This window comes from Stegodyphus dumicola, chromosome 12, assembly GCF_044657685.1.
Source record: "Stegodyphus dumicola isolate Sdum_Otavi_A_Nest chromosome 12, ASM4465768v1".
In the NCBI taxonomy this organism is placed as follows: Eukaryota; Metazoa; Arthropoda; class Arachnida; order Araneae; family Eresidae; genus Stegodyphus; species Stegodyphus dumicola.
Genome location: NC_140779.1, coordinates 99,222,740 through 99,242,907, shown reverse-complemented (window position 1 = coordinate 99,242,907; position 20,168 = coordinate 99,222,740). Strand labels below are relative to the sequence as shown.

The following is a 20,168-nucleotide window of genomic DNA, read 5'->3' as shown; positions in this document are numbered from 1 at the left end:
TTGTTGCTGGGAGCGTCGTCTTCACCCTGGGCCGAGTTAACTCGTGATGGACTCACCACGATATAGACTCGGTCTGAATGTTTTATCATCGCTGACGTGACTAATTGGCTGCGGTGTTTGAAGTGGAGCAAGTATAAGAGATAAGTGACGTAATTTAGAGCGCTATTAAGATCTAAAAATAACGTTAACAAAGATACCGGGGGGCGGGGAGCATCTCTTTCTCAAAACTTTCGGCTCCTCGGGATTAGTTACTGAACGAGTGGCGGAGATCAGGTAATTTATTGGCCTCGGCAACCGATGGCGGGAAGAGCAGTTATTGAATTTATAGTGCGCGTGGCGTTATTGAAAAATGAAGGATTCGTTTTCCGATGGATGCGAAATTTTTTCGTATCATTTGTTCTTTTAATAATACTGGGAGTTGATAGGCAGACGCAGGAAAAAGGATTGTTTGCTTTAATTCAGAGATTTTCGCACTCGTTTACCAATTCATCTAGGACAATGTTTAAATATACATATGCATGAAAACATTCTATACAATGAAACCCTATTTAAGTATTAAAATTAATTGAAAGAGAGATATATTTCAGAGAGAAATTTTAGGCCACGCAATTAAAACGTCTGGTCTCCTTTTAACAGAATTTATCTTGCTACAAGAAATATAATAATAAGAATAAGGTTAGTATCTTGTCAAAATCAAATTGTTTCCTAAAACTGCTTTTCTGTTGTTTATTTTAAAAATAACAGAAAGAGTTAAAAAATTTCATATAAAAAGGCTAAATCAAATATATAAATTATAAAAATGGGCTTGAAAGTTAAGTAAGAAATGTTAGCGATAACAATTAAAATCCAAATTTGTAAAATGTATATAAATAAACATACGTTTTATAAATATGAAATGCTCTGTTTTTTACTTATCAGAGGAAAAGTTTATATAAAAAATAATACAGACACAAAGTTTTATCGAATACATATCCTATTTATTTTAAAACAGGAATATATAATAATGATATTCAAGCAAGGATTTTTAAGGAACGATTACAGCTACAGAGAGTGTTTACACATTCTTAAAACGATTTGGGACTGTAAAAAGTATATTTTTAAATGTTCGACTTGATAGCCTTTTTTGCAGAATATAAGTGCATCGTAATTTCTATGGTTCTTCTCGTAAAATTTCCGAGCCCACCAGCGGCCGAGCGGCAACGTGTCTGAACACTGGTAGTTCGGTCCGAGGTTCGAATCCCGCGAACGGGCTGGCTGCATGGATGTTTTCGTGGTTTTCCCCATGTGTAACGTGTATACGAGTCAGTTTCCCTTAAAAGGTCCTCCACGAAGGCATCCCTCCCTTAAGGCAGATACCCTCGAGTGCTTTGCCGTAATCTAATAAACCGAAACCGTAAAATTTCCAGGGTACTGATTTCCATTCCTCTTCCACTTCTTTCCAGAGTACATCAATCTTGGTGGGTTTGCGCTTAGAAACTGCAACTTTCTAAAGACCAACGGCACAAGAGTCCATAGGTCCAATGATGCTGTTGTGGATAATCTCACTTGTCTAAGCTAATCAGAATAATGCCATGAATTTTACTGTAGCAAGGAACGCACGACTGCATCTGTCATTAGCATGAGTCTTAAGCACCATCTAGGTGATGGTACGACTACAGAATGATGTCCTAATTTTGAAGGACATCATCCCAGAGGACGTGGGTCTCCCACCCAACTTACGCTGCCTCAAAACCACTCGAAAGAACTATCGGCTCGTCGGATATTTTTAATGCTCCCATGCCGCACAGACACTGTTTGAACCCGGCCTTTTCTGTATGGCAGTCAGCGTCACTAACTGCTTGGTTTCAGAACCTGAAACATAACAGGGTTGCTCGACAGAAGCTAAATGCTATAACAGAAGACTGAAACGGAAAATGCAAATTCTGTGTCATAAGTACATCCAGCGTTTATATTTAGTATTCGCACATTTCATGGTGTCATTTACGTTTTATTCAGATTTTAATCTGTGTATATGGTTTAATCTAAGTTTACTTAATTTAATAAATTCCGCCTGATTGGTTAAACTCGCATTGGAGTTGTAGTTTGGCAGATAGTGGTGGATATCTACTGGATTGGCAACCAATCCTATAGGAATATACCTAGATCGCATAGGGTATAGGGAATACACGCAGAGCGGGAGCCAGCTCGGCGGTTTGCGTCACTAATCGCTATGCCTTCTGGGTAGCCCAAAAAAGAAAGATTTAAAGAATTTATTAGAATTATGATTTATTACATGTACGCAAAAACATACATATGTATGTTTGAATTTCTTTAGAAACAATACCGACCCTGTCAGCACAGCATCCATTCAGCAGAAATTTTAAGACCAAATTATAATCTTGAAGTAACTTTCCAATCAAAACTGAATTGACCGAAAACTTCCGACTATCCTACAACAAGTTTGAAAGAGCATCTCACAGCTACACATTGCTATCAAAACTGGGAAAACGCGCAACTCAGGAGAAATAAGCCCATTTAAAGGCTTAAAAAAAAGTGGACGGCCAGCGAAATGAAGCGGTTTCGCCAATGAAGCATTCGATGTCCGAGCCATGTGTTGTCCAGCACGCATCGAAAAGCGATGCCCTTCTTCAGGGAGAAGGGGGAAATACAGCTGAGTCAGGAAGAATTCCAAGCCGTCCACTCAGCGGATTTCTTTTGAGGTTTAAGGCAGCAAGTTAAAAAAGCGAAGGAAAGGTGGATGAGGAGGAGATATATCAAAATGCGTATGTGTGTGTATACATATAGGAAATAGACAGAAGGGATAAGAAATATAATATAGAAAAATAGACACTGGTAAGAAAAAATTAATAATTTTTCTTTTCTGCTTGGAGTAAACAAGGAAACCGAATTTCGATTTTTTAGAAACATTCTCAGATAATACAGTTTGAATAAGCAAGAGCATATGAATACTGTTGAGAAAATTTGTATGAAGATAAAAACTCTTGAAAAATTCAACGAGTCTCAAATAAAATTAATGTCTTTTAAATTCAATAAATTAAAAAAAACTGCATAACTAAAAAACGGTACATAAGGTAAAAACTACCCTTTCAGCAAACATTCTTCAAAATAAGCAAAATAAGCTGACCGTACGCTTTAGAAAGGAAAGCAATATTAATCTTAGCCAGACAAAAAAGTCACAATTAAAAATCAGACTTTAAAGCAATCAATTCGGTGAAAACTCATAAAAGGACTTCGGATTTGGATTTGTTAGACTGAGGGAAAACATACTACAGATGCTTCCGCAAAGGACTTTCTAAGGGAAATTGATTCATATCCATGCTAAACATAAGGCATATTAGTAAACATCCATGAATTCAGCTTCACCAAGATTATTCACCAAGATTTGAACAGGTCAAACCACCAATGTTCAATCAATTTATCCGTTCGGCCGTTGGTGGACTTGAAAGTATCCAAAAAAAGATTAATGCAGAGACAGGATCATATAAATACTACAAATATTCATAACTACTAAGCTTTGCATATTTATTTTCAAGTATTCTGCAATAAATAGTGCTAGTTTAGTAAATAAAATTGCATAAAATGTATCGCCAAAATGTTATAAAGAATCACTATATAAAGTTTCTTGTCCTTCCTTTCCGCTTGCCTTCGTGGTGTAATTGGACGTATACTCGACGCGTATTCGAGAGGTTCCGCGGAATTCGAATCCTGGCAAGGGCACCGGAATTTTTTTCAGATTCCTGACATCGAAAAATTCTAAAAGACTCTACAAGAGGCGGCCGAACTAAGAAGATGATGAACGGTAATTCTTCATGACAAGGATTTCGCGACTGTGTCCCCCCTTCCCTAGTCGTCCTTTAAAAGGGGCAATATATAAGGTTATTTTCTCCCTCCCTCTTTTCCACATTCCTTTGTGTGGTAATTGGAAGCACGCTCAAGCGAATTCGCGAGGTTCGCAGTTTGAATTCCGGCGAGAATACTGCACTTTTCTATGTTCCAGTATCGATAGAATCATAACCCAATCACTCTCAAATTAAAATGAATTACAACAGAGCAAAATGCCTTGGAATTTGATCTTTACTAGCTTTATAAGGTTGATAAACCAAATTTTATGATTTGCATTTTTAGTATAAATTATCCTTTCTTTTAGTCCTCACCGAGATGCAAATGAGAAGAGTATTTATAAAGGCAAGAGTTTTGAATGTTTTAGACGCAGAGCTTTTTGAAGAGGGGCTTGTAGCTTTATTTTCTACCGCCCAGCCCTGTATGTTAATATTCGAATTTGCTAGCCTAACTTAATTCGCGCCATTAAAGTTTAAGACAGCTTAGTAGACCAAATTTGTGTAGTCTCGGCCTACAATCCCTTTTTAAATTGCAAATCCAACTTTATGTTGTTTTAACACGTTGTGCTTACAATCAGAACTCCACCACTTGCGGGTGATTTAATATAAATATTATTTTATTTAAAACTCTGAAGAAATTTTCAGACTGCAGCAGTAACTCGCTTGGCAGTCTAATAGGATCTGAAGGACTTCGAATTACTATTACACAGTTAAGAAGTTACAGTTAAGTTCTCGTTACAGTATTAAGTTACTGCAATACAAGGAAATGACAGTTACATGAATTCCGTTAGCAAAAATCAAAAGCAGTGTAGATTAAAAGAAAGAATCGTAAAGTTTCAGGAATTATATATTTGTAGTAGGATCCAAATAAATAGCAAATAACCTCACCAACTAACAATCAAGTGTAAGCGAAAAAGGCTCAAACTAAAGCTTAGAAGAGAAGAAAAAGAGCTGCATCGCTAACATTTAACAATTACAACGCATTATATACTTTATAAAGACTGTTAAGCTTCTTGAAGGCGGAAACGGAAAGGTCTCAACTATGCAATAGGCTTAATTCGAGGCGCAGATCCCACAGCTGCCAGCTGGACTTCTTACACCGCACCAGCACGCGCATGGGAATACGATGTTTCTTTACATTCTTCTCCACGCAAAGAGCAAAGGAATGGTACGAGACGAAGTCGACAAACTCCAAGCGGTGACGAGCTATCGTCTAACTACATTTCTAGTTCGGTCACCACTATTATGTTTCTCGGAGCTAGAAAAACAGAAAACTCAACTGTACTTTCCGCCGAATTCGAACCACGGGTGTTTTAATTGCCAGCTGGATACGCTAATCATTGATACTACAGAAGGACGTAAGGCGAAACACGCTAATTTCTTTTAACTTATTCAGGGACTGCATAAAAAAAATTAAGGACTAAATTCTATAACACAGATTTAAAACATATGAATAATAATTAGCTCTAAAAGTCGAAGGAATATACACATAAATCATGGACTTGAATAGTTGCACAAATAATAAAGGGGGGGGGGAAATACACATGTTAATACTTTTACGAAAACAGCATAATAGAAAGAAAATGTGCATTAAATTAATATTTATAAATTTGCGGTAAAGATTTTCAGAAAGAATATATATTTAAGAAGTGATGAAGTGATACTTTCTAATAATTCTTGAATACTTCAGCAAATTAGTTATTATAGTAGAAGAGAAAAAGTGTTTTAAAAATATTGAAAAAGAAATATAATATCGGCAAGAATCTCTAAAAAATTCTGAAATTGTGGTAAATTTTCAAAACTGAAGAATTTTTCTCTAGAGATCGAAGGACTTTATTACTTGATATCCACATTTGCACATGCACGCAAAAGACGGTTTAGGGTCCAATTAATATCTCTTGCTCAATTAATGTCCAAGAGGATGAGGAGAGCCACTCAATCACGCCAGGACCCGTTTGCAGCAATGGCTGGCTGTGACCCTCGGCAATCGTGACAATTGGTGCCTTTCAGACCCCATCGAGATCTCCTCAAGGCGCACAGCCATCCATCCATCCATCTATTCATGCATCCATCCATCCATTCCCCTACACATACATACATTCCGAGAAAAGGGAACTCTATGAATTATGGATGCCAGTAATGGGAAGGCGACTTGATTCTTTCATTTTCGGTCTCGGAATCGGCCATGTTGGAGCTGTTTCCTAGCCTTTCATGGCAGCTCCTTTTGCAGCTTCGCGATTCAGTGACTTCTTACTTTTTCGCATTCAATTCCCGAAGAAAGTTGCTCGGGAATATATATTTCTATTGATGCATAAAGGAGAAGATAGAATTCCCGGCCAAGGAAGAGGGGAAAGAGACAGAGTGGGGGCGGGGGGAATGATGATGGAATTGGTTAAAGAACGGGCGAAACGGTCCTCGTCCTAGTGCCTCTCCAATATCGGAAATGGTCAAGTGTGGCCCAATATTGGAAATCTCAAATTTCGGCTGAAGTGGCGACGTGGAAGGTAGAAACATTCTATACGAAGACGTCATGCATGACAGTGGAAATGATTTTTGAATGTGTTCTTCAGAATTTTAAATCCAAAAAATTTCTGATGCCATCTCAGAAATAGAATTTAAACAGAAGCAGAAGAAAATTTTCAGTCCCCTAGCAAAGTGTATGAACAAATTCCAACTATTAGAATTAAGGTTTAATGACAAAAGCAAGGAGGAAAAACGAAAGATTTGACTGCGCTTCCAAATTAAAAGCAAATTTTTCCATACTGCTTGAAATTTAGAACTGGCAATTATTAGCAAGCGTAACTACGAAGAATCAAATACTTCTCTTATTTTTATTGACTATCAACTGCTAATACCGTGTATTCTCGATTAGCTAGACTAACACTGAAGAAGCAAGTCAAGAATAACTGAAAAACACGGATAATCCAAATTCTCACTTTTCAAGCATAATATATATGTTCATTAATTTTAAAAAAGCAATAATTTTACTTTGTTTTTCAGAACGTTTAAATATTTCTGGAATTTCATTGCGCATTTTTTCGAAGTGCTATTTTATCATTATATTAAAATCTTCTTTTTCATATTTCAAAAGAAGTTATCGTTGTCTCGGGATTAACGCTATGAGGTATTTTCTTCCACCTTTCTGCTTGCTTCGTAGTGTAACGGTAGCATACTCCGCGCGTCTTCGAAAGGTCCAGGTCGGACCGCGATTTGGCGAATGGGGTCCAGTCCCCAATCGCCATTTAAAAGCCCTAATCCCCAGTCGCCATTTAAAAGGGGGAGTACATAAGGCATTTTCTCCCTCCTTTCTGCATGCCTTCGTGGTGTAAAGGTAGCACATTCGGCGCGTATTCAAGAGGTCCAGGTTCGAGTCCCAGCGATGGCACTACTCATTTTTCATGTCTCCTGCGTCAAGATAACCTAATGACTCTACAATGCAATTGTCAGTATCTCCTTTGCTATTTTCAGCATCATTCTCAGCAATTTCTGTTCTTGTGACGTTTGAAATTATATCCACACAACGCAGCCACTGAAAGCCTTGCATAGTCAAATTGCCATCTAACCATTCCCCGATATCTTCCCAATCGACATTTTGGAAGACATGTAGACTTTGAACTCTTTGGCATACCATTTACACTACTGCTTCGACTTCTTTACAATTTGATAAATCTCTGATTTCCATATAAGACAGAATCTTTCTTCGTGATCGAACCAGAATTATTGCTATTCAACTCATAGCACAAAGTTAGACAACGCCATGCGCGGATAATTCGCCCCCGGATAATCAAGACTGCACTATACTTTCAAACTTCTGCCACTAGATTATCACACTAACTAAAATCAATAACAGCTTGACATAAGTTTTTATACTTCACGATCTACTAATAACAAAATTAAATGTGTAAATAACATTACTATGTCTTATAATAGAGCCGCTAAGGATATTTTTATTAAATTTAAAAAAAAAAAAAAAAGGACAAAGCATGTAAACTTTAAACACTTTTTGGCACTAAGATATAGAATATAATTTTATAGTAATCTTATTTCATATTGAACCCAAACCACGTATGAAATTAATAAACTAAAATTCGGAACAAAATTTTCTTTTGAAAATAACACTGTTTTTGTACACTAAAACAAAATCAGTATTCTAAAATATTTTGAAAAACTGTACAATTTCACTTCCTTCCTGGGAATACATTAATCGAAATTAAAATATTTCAACACAAAGTATTCAGACATTAAATGCCAGTACAGAAAAATTTCCACAATCTTTTAAACAGGGAAATGAAAAAAAGGGAAGCGAAAAAAATAATGCTTGTTGGCTGCACAAAAACGTAATAACTTAACTCGAAACGCCAGAAGTTCAAGAGATGTGAAGTTTCACCTCATTACACAAAGTATGAAATATTTGAGTCCTCTCAGCCCCTTAACATTCTAATGTTGAATAGCTTTCTTAGAGAATACTTATTTAGACTTAATATACCCAGACTTGAAAAACACACCTTCCCACCACTGCCATCAGCACACTCCTCGGTGAAGTAAACATTCCATTTAAAGAAAACTCGAATTGGAATACTTGTGCATACTGCTTAAGTAAAGCAGAATTCTCGGTCCAAAATTAATCAACAACCAAGAGGACAAGTTTTAAAGCTCCCGATGCAAAGTAGCTAACGTTCTCCCGCTATAAAAGACTCCTCCCTCCCCCTTTTATAAAACGGTAGTCCATGTGAAAAGCCCTTCAAAGTCGAGTGAAATTGCTCTTCTTTATATCGAAGAGGGCACTCCGGTCGCGTGGAGGGAATACTTATTGGAGCGGCCCTCCTATTACCACCCCTCACAAGGGTCCTGTTGATGAGTCTAATGAGTTTCAAACAAGATTCGTATTTGTCGTATAGCTCCGTAAAAGAGATTTTCACCTCAAAAGCTATGCAAATGCTTTCCTCCCGTTTAGGACTTTAATGACGAAGGATACCCGAGGTTTTCTTGAGTGTCGCAGGGTTGCAAGGTGAAAGACGTGTCGCCAATCCAGCGCCAAGCAGCCAGGAATATGAGAAATGGAAAAGATTTATTAGACGGCAGAATAAAACTTTCTTTTATAGGTACTGCGTTAAATTTGATGCTTAGATCACAATTTCAAGAATGCATAAATTTTCAAAATCGACTAGAATTTTCATTTAAAAGGAATTGCACTCTAAATAAGCGGGGAGTTCAAAAACAATAAATAGCGCAGTATTCATTAAAAATAAAAATTACGATTTAAAATGGAATAAAAATTGTAAAAAAATTAATAATAGTAATTAAATCATTTTGAGATTTAAAAAAATTTCTTACGAATTTTTTCAGCTAGGGAGAAAAGAACAATGAGTGATGAGTAAGACCCGAACAGGATCTCGATTAAGATACTTACTGTGCGTGCAAATTGAGATTTTATGTCTTCCTTACTTTATTTGCAAGGCCATGAACTTCAGTTAAAATTCTTTACGCCGCGAATAGGGGAAATGAGAGTTCTGGCTGACCCAAAACTCTCAAAACATGTAGGTATGTGTAAATGATAAAAGCGCCCTCTGGGTGTAATATAAAATTTAAAAGCTTCCAGATCTTTCTTTCTTTCTTTTAAAATTTGGTGATTTAAGCATTTATTAGACATATGACAAGTTGTGAATTTGCTTATTTATACCAAATTCTTAAAATCATGCATCAAGTTGGTGTTTTGGATAATTAATATTTACTTTAAACAGACATTACTAATACAGTAAAATCTTTCCTTCACTTATACCTTTGGGAAATAAATACTTACTTGTTTACTTATATATACTTGTTTTTATCTGATGGTTGAACACCTGTAACAGGTTTCGTGTATTCAATAAAGATAACTTTTTAATCAAATAATCAATTGATTGAAATACAAATAATAACACGAAGAAATACATTTATTTTTCTATACGACAGTTACAGTTCGTAGCGTCATTCCAGTTTCTACCCACATCTTTGGAAAAACTTAATGAAAATTTATTGCCACAAAAATTTTAAAAATGACAAAATCCCTTTGCTTCTCAGAAAAGGGATTTATCCGTGTGAATAGACGGAGCTTTGAATTATGTAATGAAACTAGATGACCCCCTAGAGAGGCCTTTTTCTCAAATATTGCTAAAGAAGAATTATCCATGTCAGACTACTAGTAAGTTCAGATGATGTGGGAAACGCTCAGACTTCAGTATCTGGGTGACTATCATGATCTCTGTTTTAAAACTAATTGTTTGCTTCTGGCTGATGTTTACGAAAATTTTCGAGGAGCTATGTATGAACTTTTACAAGTTAGGTTCATGTCATAAGCTTACAGCATCTGGTCTTGCTTGGCAAGCCTGCCTATGTATGACACAAGTAAAGACAGACTTTTACAAGTTAGGTTCATGTCATAAGCTTACAGCATCTGGTCTTGCTTGGCAAGCCTGCCTATGTATGACACAAGTAAAGACAGAACTTCTAACAGAGCCAACTACACATTTATTTCTGATTCAGGTATCAGGATAAGGAAGGTATCAGGGATAAAGCATCGATGGTATCGAAGAGAAATAGTAGAGCTAATAACAAATACTTGAATGGCTGTGGTCCTAAGATTCCAAGACAGTACATCACGTACTTAGATAAAAATAAGGCAATGGTTCACTCTTTACTCTTGATGATCCTTAAAGGGCCAGATCTTAATAGTATGGATGAAAAGGCCATACTAAAAATAGATAACCAGAAGATGAAGGTTGTGCGGGATATATCATCAAACGTGATCTAATTTATCCTAAACATTTACAGAATCTACATAGCGAATCTTCTGAAGCTCCTGGAACAGTAAGGTTAAATTAGTTATCCTTTTCACCTTATTTGAAAGACAATATGTTGTTATTGTTGTGACTATCTCGCTTGTCTGTCATCAAAACAAGCTTACGAAATTCATCGTGGCAGGGGATATAAGATAATGCCAGCCTTGAGTACCATATAAGTGACAGTACGATTTTGCCCAGCTTGACCCCAGTTTTGAGGGCGAGCGCTCTAGATATGCACCGTGGAGTAAGATTACTCCTTACATTTCCCATCTGCTTAAAGAACTGCAGTGGAGAGGCAAAAGAGCCAATCGACCAAAGTAATGGCGAATTATCCATAACATTTTTAACACATAAACGCTACTGCAAAGCCTATTAGGCTTTTCGAAAAGAAAGATGAAAAATCAACTTCGCCTTCACTAGGTGTAGCAAAACAGCTCTTAATATCGAGCTAAACGTTACAGTCCGATTGCAACTAACATTTGAATATTAGAAAAACAATCCCTAATGGAAAATATGCAGACAATCAAAAGCTCTCTGATCACTCCTTATTAAGAAATTATTATCCACGAAAGACAGGAAGTGCACTAAATCTGCACTCCTCCGCCCTCAGATAGGAATTCCAGCCACTGATAGTTAAAGTAAGAGGAGAAATCCGAGACGAGAATTTCCGTTTCGAAAATCTCGCTCGGGCCAATTTCGTTACTTTAACGCGCATTTTAAGGCCTTAAAAACCGTTATCAGCATTTTTTTTCGCACTCACTTCGAGAGTTGATAACACGTATCTAAGAGAAATTTATTTACGCTGGAAGGCAATATATTTCGGGACGGTGGAGAGCCATGTGGCTCGGAGTTATTTGCCGAACAGATCGCCCGTATCGGACGGACCGGAGGAAGAAGAAAGTGACGAGCGGCAGAAAGAAAAAAAAAAAAAAAAAAAAAAGTACAATAAAGGAAAAGGAGCAATGCGTAAAAATTCAAGCAAGAATGATTCGCAATAAAATAAGATATTTCTGAAATGGTAGTATTTCCTCACACGGTGAATCTACATACACACAAATGTTTATTCTTTAAAATAAGCAGCCGGAAAGTATTATATTAATTTATTTATTAAGTGTAACTGAGAAAGAATGCTCAGTAGGATTACGTTTTCAATAGCAGATATTCGAGCACAACGCCTAAAGAGAATCGGAATATACAAGTCGCCAAAAATGCATACGGTAAAACTCATTTAATTACTATCTCCCTGGCATCCACGATGTTAATTATTAGAGATCTAAGAAACCTTTGCTTTCATTATACTTGAGATTTTATATCAGATTATTCTTAAACTTTTTTAATTAACAATGATGTTATCACTTCGACCATAAAGACGCGTAAAAGCAGTTATTCTCCATACAAAACAGCATAAGATAATAACGCATTTTGTAATTTGCTTACAGTATAAACGGCTTAACAGTTAAATTATCTATAAGCCAATAAGAATCTAACATATTACCTATTACTAATAAGAATTATATAGTAATATTAACATCACAATACTTTAAAAAAAATGGAAGTATAAGTCAGGACATAAGAGCTAGTTAATATGAAAAGTTACTCCATATTGCCATTGCTCGCTTTGAAATCCTTGAGTTGGTTAATCAAAAATTCATTAAGATTTTGCAATATATGAAATAGATAATAAAATTAATTCCAAATTTGGGCCACCAGATGCCCATATTCGAGCGGAGGGCTACGTTATTCAAAGTTTGATGTTTCTAGGTACAGTTCTTTTTCCACAATGCGAGAAACTTACATATATTCATGCAGATTCTTCATTATTTAATTTCTTTAAATACAGTGCAGGGCTGTAATATTTGGTGGCAACAATTTGAAAAGTGAAACGCCGTTTTATAGTGAATCGACGCAAAATGCAGAAACGAAATTAACAGCCCTCCTGGGCAAATTACACCTTTAGGCTAATAATATATCTTCATTTTTATTTCCCTGTATCTTGAATCTCGCCCGTTGTTATTCTGTCTCTGAAACACTTTAGGCCAAAAATCATCTATAAAATAATTACAGAAGGTGAACGTGCAGCTGATTAGGCAAAATCATGGATTGTATGTAAATTTGTGATTAGGCTGGAAGAAATTTCAACTGTTCATGGGAAAGGTTCGGCGTGAACTTCGCAGGTAGTTTGCGAGGATTTGCCTTTGTTAGTATGATTAAAACAATCACTACATGGACGAATCCTTTTTAAAATTTAAGGGAGCTCGGTCTCTAAAGGCACTGAGGAAGACGAAAATGACACGAATATTTTTTTAAATTTCAAAAGCTCGTGTAAAAGCTAGAGGGGGGGAAACATGCAAGAAAATAAGGTAAATAAAATTTTAACGTCGTTAATGTTTACGAGAACTACCAGTAAATAAATAAAAATTTCCCTAAAAGAAGGGAAGGAAAAGTGTTAAAAAAGTCCGAAAAATCTTCTACTTATTTCGTATTCCGATGCTAAACGATTCTCGTCAATTACTAGCGGCAACCGATATCAATGAACGTAAGAGTCGAAAGACATTTAAGACACAATTTGGAGCATAAACCGAATTAAAACTCGCCGTCTCTCATTATAGCGCGCTGAATGATTTAGACTTTAATCTGCCCCTAAGGAACAATAACGCCGCTGGTAGTTAAATGAACAGAAGAGGCTAAACGAATGGAAAAGCTCTTAATTGAACACAATCAGACAATATTCCACGGGAGAGGGGGAGGAGGGGAGAAAGGCACACACCGCTTTTAAAAGGATTCGGATAAATTTATAGATTCATATATATGTATAGCAATAGAAGGAGGAGAACCTAAGTGAACTAAATGGCGTTAGTCACGGAAAATGATAGGTACGAAAATTTAGGCCTCGTCCAGCTTTAGCAACAAAATTTAGTTTCGCCTAAATAACCGCATAAGCGGAAGCTTGTCTTGTTATTTTTTTTTTTCAAACAAATTAAAATACTTGTCATATTTTAAAAACTTAATCGGTATGTCACGAAAATTTGCAGTTGGCTCGAACAAGTCACGCTTGTGTCTAAAAAGATACTTTTTACCTAATATGAGTCAGTCACGTGAGTTGGCTGAGTAGATGAGTTATGCGCATTTCTGTAGATTTCGAAGAAGGAGGAAATGGTAGCCGTTGATTCTGACTATTGGAAAATAAACAGCTGACAGTCAAGTAATGACTTCAGCATTCTAATTTTATAACTGACTAGAATATTTATAACTAAATTATACAAAAACGTAAATTTCTGTAAAAGGTAAATGTTGAGCGTGTGAATTAAAAAAAAAAAAAAGTACACAAATAAAAAAATAAAAACTAGTGGTACAAAAACTTTAAATTAAGTGCAATAAAAGAAGAGTCAGGGGGTAGGTGTATTGAGAGAAGTAAATGAAATATATATGTTACCGTGAAAGACCGAAATTGGAGAATGTCGACTTTCACCGGAGAATGTCAACATTCACCAAATACGTCTGTGAAAGATCGAATATTGCACTACATTCTTGTATATTCGGACCCTCACCGGTGTATGTCGACAATCACAGATATGCTCTGGTGAAAGTTGAAAAGAAAGGTTATAAAGTGCCATAATAGTTTAAGTTGTTGCAATAAAAAAGATTTGAATCACATAATTTAGTAAGTTTTTTATTACTGTTATTTTATTTTCTCATTTAGAGCGTACTGTATAATTAAGTAAGTTTTTAACTTCTATTATTTTCCTTTCTCATTTTGAATGTATTGTGTGTTTTAGGTTCTCATGTTCTTAAGTTCTTATTTCAAGTCACAAGTGCGTTTATTCGCGACTGAATTACGGAGAAGAAAATATAATATTGTTATATGTTCAACATTCACCATTAGTACATGGTGAATGTCGACATTGACCGGTGTATAAGAGTATTTGGAAAATATTTCGGACATACACCAAGAGACTATGTGAATGTTGACAGTCACCGGTGAAAGTCGACATTCCCCACATTTCGGTGTTTCACCGTAACATATACATGCATTCAACAGTATTACCTAAACAAGGATTTGTGTTATACAAAAAAGCATAAGCATGGATTAAATGTATCATTCATGTAAATGATCCAATCAATAACGAATTCTACAAATGCAGCTTGTTAAACTAAATCACAACCTTATATTACAAAAGGCAAAGTGGGGAAAAAAAAAAAAAAAAAAATCTGAAAGATTTTACATTACGCCCAAAGGGACTTTTTTTAACATTTTGTTATTTATTAACTTATTAAATATCATGTTCTTTACACTTAAACCATAAAATTCAATTCAACAGCAATATCGCAAAATAATTTTAAAATAAGCATATCTTTAGAATTTCCGATACACAGTCTCGCGCGCTGCAAATAACTGCCACCCCCGTGCAGTATTGTCATTATTCGTTTTGAAATTATCGAGTTTGTTAATTAAAAATTCGTTAAAGTGTTGCAAAACATGAATCGATAATAAAACAAATTTCAAATTCGGGCTTCCAGATGCCCAAATTCAGTGGAAGATTTCGTTATTCAAAATTTGATGACGTTAGGTACCGTTGTTTTAATACAATGCGAGAAACATTTATACATTGATGCATATTCTTCATTATTTAATTTTTTTAAATATTACACAGGGCTCTAATAGTTGGTGGCAACAATTTGAAAAGTGAACCGACACTTATAGTGAACAAACGCAAAATACCAAAGCGAAATTAATAGCCATTCTGGGCTAACGCCCTTTGGGCTAAAAATTATTCGAGAAAGATCATTGGAGATTAAAAACAAGGGTTGATAGGATGCAGGTACATTAACTGGTCATTTTAATTTAAAGTATTATTTATCTTGAAGAGAATCAGGGGCTTACTAGTAAATAAAAGAATCGCAAAGCCGTTGGGCGATGTTACTCTAAATTTACCATACGATACGATAACGATTATATTAACATGAACTAGCATAGTAAGTGTAGAAAGGGATATATTATTTAATATATCAACAATTACGACACAAGTATGTAAGAGAACTACATTAAAAAACTTTTAATATAAATATCGAATTGCAACATCATAAAAAGATTTTCCTCCGCCCCCAAAATAAGAAATCTGCAAATTGGTAGCGAGTGGTAAATAATATCACTTCATAATTCCTATGCCGAAGAGCAAATGTTCATCAAATTTACCAATAACAAAATGCAAAGAAAATGAACATATATATATTTTAAAAATCCGTTAAAAAGTTTGTTACCAAGCCAGTTTCTTTCATACCTACTCGACATCAAGAGATGGATTTTAGACAACAGAAATCGCCTAAAACTCTAGTATCTCTTTTACCAAATTAACATGAAAATTAGAAATTTCTTCAGTAAAACAAATATCCTTCAGACTGCCAAATAAATAAATAAATAAAACAGCATGCATCTTCTAACGAACTGAAATCTCCGTTCCCACGAACACACCCTGAATTTATCAACTTGGAAAATCCGGAAACATTTATGAATTAGTCGTGCGGATTTAACTGCTAAAGGATGGGTTCAATTCAATTCTTAAAAGACAATGACAGCGCAGTGGGCGAGAGGTTGGTCCGGAGATGATCCGGAAAAAAAGAGGGAATATTAGTCGGGAAAAACAATTTCAGGAACTCGATTCTCTTCACATCTGAAGGTGCCGAATGAAAATTTGCATAGACTTTCGGTTGTAATAAAAGGTAATGAGAGTCGCTTTTGATAGACGGTGAATCGCCGCGGGCATATACAGGCGTTTAAAGAACATAATTTCACGCTCAATGACTGAGATAAGTACTTTTATTTCTAAGTCTGCACGCCCCAAATGGTGTGTGACTGCTAAACAGACGTTAGTTCCGTCGTAGGCACATACGAAGTGGGGAAAAAAAGGAACGCTTTCAATCTGCGGATGTTAAATAAAGCTGCAAGAGGAGCTCATGTTGAAAACGAAATGGAATCAATGAAGCGAGACTTCTATTGTGTAAAGCCGCTGATTATACAACTTCCTTATCTTATGAGTCGCTGATAATTTGGAATTGCAGAAATTACAAAAATATGACTTAAAATGCAGTTTCATTTTTGAAATTTACTGTCAGCAATGAATTTAAGTCTGAATTTAAGAAATAATTGAAGATCATAAGATTTTGTTTGAAAATTAATTCTTTTCTAAGGCATAATAAATTAAAAGCTACATCACAACAACATGAAAAAGTGTTATATTTTTCTTTTGGGGGAGGGAAGGGGGCAAGGGAAAATGTTTGTTTCCACACATTATTTTAATTCTATCTATTTTATAATATAGTTGCCGTATGCATTCATCCGATTTTTGAGTTTTTATATCTGAGTTATGGAGCTAACTATCATCTCATATAAATTGATTCAGTTTTACAAAGTAAATTTTGAGAAATCAGAGATGCATAAATAAAAATCATTCTAGATATCAGAATACTTAGGCTATTCAAGAGAATAGAAATTATTAATGCATGAATGAATTACAATTTCTAAATCCAGGTTAATGTTTTAGTATTTATTGTGCAAACCAAGTTAAATTTTTCATTATTATAAAACTTAGATGATTGCACTGTATTATAAATTCCCGTTTCTAAAGAACTGGGACTCCATATTATCCTAGAATTCTTCTAAATGCCAGTGCGTTTTATAATGTCTATCATTCAAAATAACTAGGACTAAAAAAGATCACATTTTTCTCGAAAAACATGCTAATAAGTGTGCAAAACAGAGAGATCAGTACACTAATAAAAATACACTTGATAAACTTCAAGAAGAAAGCGGAATAGATGTTGGGTATGCTATAAGATAAATAAAACAACCAAAATAACTATTCATTACTGTGATGTATGTGAAAAATAGTTCTGTACCCGCAAACATTTTGCGAATATTCGCAATTTAAGAATTCTTATAACCCAGCCTGGAAAATATATGTATTTTAATCTGAGTATAGTAAATCACAGTGTTTATGTTTCCTTATGTGGTTACATGTGGTTTCATACTACTCCCTCTGTGCCATAAGAATAGGAGCAAGTGAATATTTAAATAGGAATTATTGGAGAATGCAGCTCAAGTTACGTAGTAGCACAGAACTGTGAAGTCTTCAATCACAGTCAGTTTCATGGCATCTGTCATTTGTTTTATTAACTTAATTATTACAAATTACAACCATTTTTCAAATTTTATTTGCTGATCAAAATCGGTTGTTTTATTTCAGTTGAATATAAGCCTATTAAACATATAAGATGGGGGAAAAAAAAAGTTTTCAAGAAAGATCGAGTTGCGATTGTCCAGTTCTTGATGCCTCGAAAGAAATACATAAAGTTGTAGAAAGGTGCAATTACGTTAGTTGCAAAACAAAGTACGACAGACGACATCAAGAATTTGGGAACTTGGTTCTGAAAATATTGCTAAGGGGAGTCTTATGCTAATGTTGCTAAGCAGTAAGCATAGCCTTTGATAACATTTTGCCCGAAATGCTGGATGATACGTTTCTGTCATTTCAACAAATTATGCTGGAAGCAATGGAGAACGATGGCTCCAATAATTTTAAGCGCACGCATACAGGAAAAACAAAACCTCCCAGCCAAAGGATCCTACCTACAAATTTAAAATGCGGTAACTAAATTCTTGAAAGGTCCAGAAACTAGTTGAACACTCAAAACAAAAATTAGATGTAATATTTTTTTAAAAATTTAATCTAGTTTTTTGATAGAAAATGTTGCGTTCAACATCTACTTTCTTTTCCTATTATTATAATGAGACAAATAAGATTCCCCAACTGCTATTATTATGGGACAAAATGAGTATCTAAGATCCTTTATCCACTACAGGATACACAAATGTTAGCAATTTACATAGCATGTGGATACATGGGATGCAAAAAGTTAAAAATTTCGTGGACCCGATATAGCATTTCCACTACTAAAGGAAGGAAATCATTTCAAAGTTTAAAAGGAAACTAAAAGACATTCCGAAATGACGGAAGCAACATTAACACTTCAGTAAGTAATCTCCGCTATGCATTCTTTCCACCACACTCTATCCCCCGAAAGAATTGTTATCAGAATGTGTATGCCGCTAAACATTAACAAAGCCGATTTAAAATATACCTCTTTGAACTCTTAAAAACTTTTTTTCTCCCTCACAACCTATCTCTTACAGCCAACAGAATAAAATCCCTCTAAGAATACTTCTCACCTTCGCCAAACGCGCCAAGAAAGTTCAACTCAGCAATAAATTAAGAGCCAAATCATGTACCTGCAGACACTCTCCTACAATTTTCATTTCAGTCTCTGCTTACAGAGAAAAGCCATTTATTGAATTAGGCAGAAGGCCAACTGATTGAAAATTTGCCTTAAAGCTAAAGCACACAGAGGCTGCTTGGTGGTTTTACTTTTTGGATGGAAAAGAGGGGGAGAAAGACAACCTAAAATAAATAAATAAAATAGAAACCTAACATTTCTTTACGCTTCAGAAGAATATCCATCCTCTACATCGAAAATAAAGTTATTTCCTTTTCCTTACGTCTCGACTATAACCCCAGGCGTGAGATACTGGAAAGTTCGACTTTTGCGTTTTTAAAATTAGTTTTTTTGGGGGATATATACACCATCGAGCAAAAGAATGCAAAGATTTAGAGTTGTGAACATCGAAGTACTATGTTTGTGAAGCAATAACATTAACTTCAACAAATATCGGGGGAAAAAAAAAATACTACTACTTTAAATAACATTAATGAAAAGTAAAAATGCTGCAGATATAAAACGATAAAAATTTAAATGCATGAATTTAAACATATATTTTTTAAATATATATTACGATAAATTAAATTGCTTCATAAATACGTGCAAAAATAGAATTTAATTGTTTTGCTACAGTTCAAATTAGTTTCACAAAATGTAAAATTTAAGCAGTTATTTCTTTAAAAATAAATTTTTAAATATTTTTTGCACTTGCAATATGTAAAAGTACTGTCATTCTTTTAGCATCAGCTGTAATAGTGAATTCATAGACTGGAAATATACCGCATGAGATAATTCTTTTCAAATTTTTTTAATTCAGATATTTATTTTTCATCGTTTCAATAAATTATTTTTTCAAAAAAAATAAAAAAAGTCTTAAAAAGAGAGAAAGAGAGAGGCTTTTTAACGAATACCTTGAGTAGAGATAACAATTATCTCAATTACAATAAATTCTTGCAGAAGCCTAGGATTTTGTACAGCCTTGGTTGCACAATACTGTCATAAGACTTAGGTAACGCTTTAAGTGCTACAATTATGATGCCAAAAAAAAAAAAAAAAAAAAAAAAAAAAAAAAAAACAGATACAGGAAATTCTAATTATAACGACAGTGTCATTAAAACGACCAGTGGAAAACGATATTTTATCCAATTACGTATTCTAAACCAAATATTAAATCTGCTTTTGTTAAAATGATCAATGGTTATGAGCTCCTTGTTGATAGGGCAATCAGCCTTGGTAT

The 20,168-nt window shown here is 34.9% G+C and overlaps 1 protein-coding gene across 3 annotated transcripts in view; it reads right to left on the bottom strand.

Moving 5' to 3' along the window:
- Positions 1-20,168, bottom strand: part of LOC118188222 (homeobox protein extradenticle-like) — a 485,355-nt gene that overhangs the window by 326,081 nt on the left and 139,106 nt on the right. The window lies entirely within an intron of this gene.